This window comes from Myotis daubentonii, chromosome X (assembly GCF_963259705.1).
Source record: "Myotis daubentonii chromosome X, mMyoDau2.1, whole genome shotgun sequence".
Classification (NCBI taxonomy): Eukaryota; Metazoa; Chordata; class Mammalia; order Chiroptera; family Vespertilionidae; genus Myotis; species Myotis daubentonii.
This window is the reverse complement of record NC_081861.1, coordinates 13128486-13135324: the sequence shown is the minus strand read 5'-3', so window position 1 is coordinate 13135324 and position 6839 is coordinate 13128486. Positions and strand designations below refer to the sequence as shown.

At 42.0% G+C, this 6839-nt stretch overlaps 1 long non-coding RNA gene and 1 pseudogene across 1 annotated transcript; both read right to left on the bottom strand.

The window, feature by feature from the left end:
• Nucleotides 1–3272: 3272 nt before the first annotated feature.
• On the bottom strand, nt 3273–4683 carry LOC132224867 (pre-mRNA-splicing factor 38A-like; annotated as a pseudogene).
• A 601-nt stretch (nt 4684–5284) lies between these two features.
• On the bottom strand, nt 5285–6200 carry LOC132223320 (uncharacterized). Its single transcript, XR_009450462.1, has 3 exons — nt 6152–6200; nt 5947–6065; nt 5285–5525 (listed from the first exon to the last, which is right to left on the bottom strand). It is a non-coding gene; the product is annotated as an uncharacterized LOC132223320 (long non-coding RNA).
• Between the last annotated feature and the right edge of the window lie 639 nt (nt 6201–6839).

Genomic DNA, 6839 nt, shown 5'->3' with positions numbered 1-6839 from the left:
AATACCACGTGTGGGCATGCACGTACAGTGCAATTAAAACTTCATGGCCACACTCAAGGTTCCAAAGAGCCGCATGTGGGTCGTGAGCCGCAGTTTGCCGACCACTGAATTAGATGATATCTAAAGGTCCTTTTAGCTTGGACCTTCTATACTTCAACATTCTTCTATGCCTGAGATATTGGCAGATGCCCTAATGCATGCTACAAGGATTTACTGGATGCCTTTCATAGGCAGACTCTGTCCACATCTGCAGGTTTTGGTAGATGCCAAGATGAGGCTTCCCTATGGTAGCTCTTGGGGTCTGATCTCTAGGTGCCTCCCAGGTGCCCTTTGACAATGGCTAAGAGCATGGAATCTGGAGTAAGATGTTCCACCACTGATGACTTCTCCACTCTGAGCCTTGGGGCTTCCTCATAAAGTTGTCGTTATTTACCAATCAAGGATCACTGGACTCCCCTCTCCAGGATTAGGGTAACTCAGATTCAGTGTGGGTGACTCATGACTGGAAAGCATCCAGAACAGTTCCTGCTCAGAGTAAGTGCTCTAAGTGTTTGTTAAGTAAAATATCTAAGTCTCTATATCAAACAGGTGCCATCACTCAATGTGCCTGAGGTTTGACACACCAAGTTCCATATAAAATGAGCAGTATTCTATTTGTTTGCTTTCTGCCAAGTCAGAATTTCGCACAGACATTTAATTTAAAACACTAGAAAACTTGTTGAAACAGTTGCAGATGACTCATAGCAGCTAAAAGCGGTGGCTTGAGGACAGACTCTGTGCCCATGCTGGCCCCACCCAGGAAATGAATATCTGGAAAGCAGTTCATGTTTCTCCATGTACCGTCGCCTGTGTTGTGAAGAAGTACTAGGGGCTGTGCGTCCGCCTCTGGAAACACAGATTGTTAGAAAAGTACCACCCAATGAATCTGTACCATGTTATACGTCACTCAGGTGGTCCCTGGAGTGAGCTGACTTCCTGTTTTATAATAGCAAAGGCCCTTTACGTACATGGGAAAGACACTAGACATATACCACAGTTAAAGAGCCACTGGGAAAAGGAGGCCCAGAAAGAAAGCTTACACTGTTGGCCCCAGGATTTCACTGAAGAAAAATGTCTTCAAGGAAGCTGTCCATAGTAATTATTTTAGAAGATGTCAGTGAAATTGTAGAACATAAAGGACAAAACAGAAATACTGGTCCAAAAACAATTTGATCAAATGAGAGGAAGAGTACAGAGCGCCACACTCTGGTTGAATAGCTGCATTGCTTACTTCTGTCGCATTTTGTCCTTCCTGACTTTACACTCAATGCCCCACACTATTATAAGTTAGTTTATCCCTCTGGCAGCCTAGGGAGAGGGCAGTGCAGTCCTGTGGGACCTCTGGGGAGGGATTAGTATCCCCATTGCAGATGTGGATTAGGCTCTCCATCTGTTTGACTAGATGGGTTCCTGGTGGAAGAGAAGGTAGGGCAAAAAAGGAAGGTCCCTCGCCCAGATAATTTTGTGGATAGAGAGATGTAGGGTACAAATAAAGGCTGAATGCAACAAACTTTTGGTTCTGAAAAAGAAAACACCTTTTTTCTTTTTTTTTCTTTTAAATTCCTTATTGACATATGTCTCCTTTTCCCCCCATTGACCTCTCCCTGGCCACCCCCACCCCCAGCACATGCCCTCACCCCCCTGATATCTGTGTCCATTGGTTATGCTTATATGCATGCATACAAGTCCTTTGGTTGATCTCTTATCCCCTCCCCCTCCCCTGCCTTCCCTCTGACGTTTGACAGTCCGTTCGATGCTCCTCTGTCTCTGGCTCTATTTTTGTTCATCAGTTTGTGTTGTTCATTATATTCCACAAATGAGTGAGATCATGTGATATTTATCTTTCTCTGACTGGCTTATTTCACTTGGCATAATGCTCTCCAGGTCCATCCATGCTGTTGCAAATGGTAAAAGTTCTTTCTTTTTTACAGCAGCGTAGTATTCCATTGTGTAGATGTACCACTGTTTTCTAATCCACTCATCTGCTGATGGGAACATAGGCTGTTTAAATCTTAGCTATTGTAAATTGTGCTGCTATGAACATAGGTGTGTATATGTCCTTTATGATTGGTGTTTCTGATTTCTGGGGATATAGTCCTAGGAGTGGGATTACTGGATCAAATGGGAGTTCCATTTTTAACTTTTTGAGGAAACTCCATACTGTTTTCCACAGTGGCTGCACCAGTCTGCATTCCCACCAGCAGTGCACGAGGGTTCCTTTTTCTCCACATACTCACCAGCACTTGTCATTTGTTGATTTGTTGATGATAGCCATTCTGACAGGTGTGAGACGATACCTCATTGTCGTTTTGATTTGTATCTCTCACGTGATTAGTGACTTTGAGCATGTTTTCATATGTCTCTTGGCCTTCTGTATGTCCTCTTTTGAAAAGTGTCTAAGTCCTTTGCCCATTTTTTGATTGGATCGTTTATCTTCCTTTTATTAAGATGTATGGGTTCTTTATGAATTTTGGAGATTAGGCCCTTATTGGATATAACATTGGCAAATATGTTCTCCCATGCAGTGGGCTTTCTTTTTGTTTGGTTGATGGTTTCTTTTGCTGTGCAGAAGCTTTTTATTTTGATGTAGTCCCATTTGTTTATTTTCTCCTTAGTTTCCATTGCCCTGGGAGCTGTATCAGTAAAGATATTACTATGACATATGTCTGATATTTTGCCACTTATGGATTCGTCTAAGATTTTTTATGGTTTCCCGTCTTATGTTTAAGTCCTTTATCCATTTTGAGTTTGTTTTTGTTTATGGTGTATGTTGGTGGTCTAGTTTCATTTTTTTTTTGCATGTATCTGTCCAATTTTCCCAACGCCATTTATTGAAGAGACTGTCTTGACCTCATTGAACCCTTGCCTCCTTTGTCAAATATTAATTGAGCATAATGGCTTGGGTTGATTTCTGGGTTCTCTGTTCTATTCCATTCATCTATATGTCTGTTTTTGTGCCAGTACTAGGCACTTTTGAGAACCAGAAAAGACCCTTTTTCAATTAAGAAAGAGAAAATCAAGGAAGTGGAAGAAAGCAAAGAGGAACAACAATGAATTGTTTTTTTCAGTACCTCTTTCATTTAATAGGAAAAAAATGTGGATTCTTTTAGGGGAAAAAAAAACACACCCCTAAAGTATTCTCATAGCTGCCTCAGGAGTAGATCTTAATCCTTCCACATAGAGAGATGACTTCATATCTGCAGGCCATTTGGACTAAACCCAATCTGATTCCATTACTCCTTTCTTCTCCAGTTCTTCTTATGGCTTTTCATAGATTTTTTGGAGATTTTGAGTGGCTCCTGTGTCTGTGACTAAGGGGATCTGTGAGGTCTTGGCCTCTTGCTCTGATGCCTCTCTTGGCGGTGAGGGGAGGGGCTCCTCCTCTTGGGAAACCTACTCAGTCTGCCAGACCAGCTCTTACTTCTCCTGTAGCACAGTGTGGGAGAGTGACGGGGCTTGTCCAAGTGGTGATCAGGTGATGGTACCCTCAATAACTGGACAACCAACAGGTCCGGGCTGCTTATCACTACTTCAGCCAATTCAGCAGAGACAGGGTTGAATCATCCACAAAAATTTGCTCCACCTCTCCTAATAAGCTAGCTGCTTGTGTTGGGTTGAAGGACAAAGATTACGTGGGAAAGTAGGAATTACAGGCATGGAAAAGTAGGCATGATATCATCATTACAGGTTACAAGTCATGCGGGCTGGGGTGGGTGTCACAGAGGGCGTGTGCCTCTGGGCGCCTCCATGCGCTCAGGGACCAGATAATAGACAATAGGAGCTGAGGGTGGTAAAGAGCGGGTACCTCCAGGACTAGACTGTTTCCGCTATGAGGTTGTAAATCTTTCCATAATGATAGGCAATTCTCGGGAAAGGAGGATAGACTGCATTCCGATGTTAGCTCCTATGTCCCAGGGTGTACAACTCTCAGCCAGGTTAGAATGTGCTTTCTCTAATCAGAACAGCACCATCATGGTTAACAGAGCATGATTAATATTTCTTATAATTGTAGCTGGTCCCCAATATTCTATTTCTGCCCCTGACACCCCTGCAACTTCTCATCCTCTTCACTCATGTCTCATCCATGTCCTGTTCTAGAGCACTAACCCGAGGCGCCAATTGGTCAGTTTCCTCTAGCACATAGCATTTCTGTAGCTGGGGCAGAATGATATCACAGACTTTCTCACTGTGCAGTAATTCATCAATGAATTAGTCTACCTGCATCAGTTCAAACTCCTCATTTTGGTTCTGGCTCTTAATTTTTCTATAGTCATTGTGCAGAGGCTCCAAGAACTTGTAATCAATTGCAGTGCCTGTCAGCCTCATGTAAAGTGCTCCCAACATGCAGACGCACTTGAAGTCTTCATTTTTTATAAACTCAGCAATGATATCCTTCTCCAGTTGAATCTGCAGCAACTTCAAAGTCAAACACAGAAAGGGAGTTGGCCTTAGGTTGCCACCATAGATGCCACCCATAAACCTTAACTCCATTGCTTTATTGACTACCAGTTAAGCCATCAGTCCAAAGCAGTCTTCTTTCCAGTACTTGGACTCATAGATTCAAGTCCAAATGATCTTCTCTAACAGATATTGAGGGCCGGTGCTGTGGATGCTGTCCGCATCCTTCACCATGTGGTTCAACATTTTTAGAACCTGGTTCCACTTTAGGCATTCACAGATGTGCCCTGACTGGGGATCAGACCACAACCTCTGTGTATCTAAATGACTCTCTAGTCCACAGAGGTACCAAGCCAAGTCCAGATGAATTGATTTTGTAAATTTCCTGGTCCCCATTTATCTCATCTCAAAGGCACATACTCTGCCCCTCCCCCCACTCCCACCGAGACCCCACCCCCAAGATATGTCATGGTGAAATCCACTACCTACTGAGCTGCCACCAACGTTTCTCAACCCCCACAAGCTTGTTGTCTTTGTGCAGAGCCAGATTTCTCTTAAACTTTTATGTGGTCGAATTTATCATTCATTCATAGCAATGAACATTTACTGAGCACTTACTATGTGCCAGGCACTGTACTAAATCTCTTTATATGAATTATCAGGACATAGTCCTCATATTGTGTGAGGTACATTCTTGCATTCCATTATGCACCATAACGTAAAAGAAAAACCAACATACAATCAAACCTGTAAATAATTTTTGTGAGTTTATCTGAGCCAAACTGTCAACAATTGCCAGGAAGCAGAATCTCAATGTATTGAGATAGTGCTCCAGAGAATGGTGGTTTTTTCCATCTATTTTTATAAATTACCATCAAAGGAGGAGACATAGGTGAAATCCATTGGTGATAGATTATGGAGGTGGGAGAAAGGAAAACGGGAAACCTTTGAGATTGGTTAAAAAGTAAAATGATGGACACATGCTTCTTTTACAAAGGTGGACATAGAATAGTTAACAGTCAAATTAACACGATAACAATAACAATGAGGGAATTTGTGATCTGCACCCTACTGCCATTTGTTGTGCCCTGAGGAGTCCAGAAAAAAGAAGTTACAAAAATACAATATGCTCAGTAATGATCACAGTTGATCTTTGTCAGGGAAGATACTGGCCTAGGACATGACTACCCACTATAAACTGCTTTTTAATTAAAAAGTTTAATTTCAGACCATCCTTTGTGGTTACTTTAGGTCTATGAGTTTGCAGGTCTTCGCTGAATTAAGTTAGCATGTGGCCCCTTTTCGTCCACAGTGTCAACAATAAAAATAAGGGGGGGGGGGAGAAAATCAATTTAAGATCATTGCAAATCCATGTGACTAGTTATTACAGTGCTTCTGAACCAGTTAAGCACTCTGGGAGAGATTATACAGAAAAGAAGACCCTTTGAGTATAAAATTGAGGCAGTTTTTATGCAAAAATATTCACTGAGCCTTTCAGAGACTAAATACCTCTTCTTTGCGAAATTATTTCCCGTCCATTATCTCATTCAATCATCACAGCAGTCCATGAGGGACGAAGGGTAGAGGTGATTATCCTCATTTGGAAGATGAGCAGATTGCAGCTGTTTCTGCCAAAGAAATAGGAAAAAAAGAGTGTGGCAGGGATGGACCTAGAACCCAGGGCTTTGTGGATGAACAGGGGCCACATGCTAACCTGACAAGCTCAGGGAAGGTGTGCATGGAGGTCTTGCAAACTCTAAGACCTCAAGTAAACACAAGGATGGTCTGAAATTAAACTTTAACTTAAAGCATTTGTGGCGAGTAGTCACCTCCTAGGCCCGGTATCTCCCCTGACAAGGTCAATCTTTACCTTAACTGAGCCTATGATCTTTTTGCATCTAGGACAGTGATGGCGAACCTATGACACGCGTGTCAGAGGTGATACGCGAACTCATTTTTTTGGTTGATTTTTCTTTGTTAAATGGCACATAAATATATAAAATAAATGTCAAAAATATAAGCCTTTGTTTTACTATGGTTGCAAATATCAAAAAATTTCTATATGTGACATGGCATCAGAGTTAAGGTTTTTCAAAATGCTGACACACCGAGCTCAAAAGTTTCGCCTCACTGATCTAGGATAACATATCATCAAAATGTCAGGGTAACTTGTAACTTTTTTCTGGACCCCTCAGGGCACAACCAAATGCTCTGGGCACCAGGAAAGATACCACAAATCCCTTCATTAATATTGTTATCTTGTTAATTGTTGACTGTTAACTATCCTGTACCCACCTAAGTAAAAGAAGTATGTGTCTATCTTTTATTTTTTATCCATTCCCAGGGGTTTCCCTGCTTTGCTTTCTCCCGCCTCTCTAATCTATCACCAATGGATTTCATAT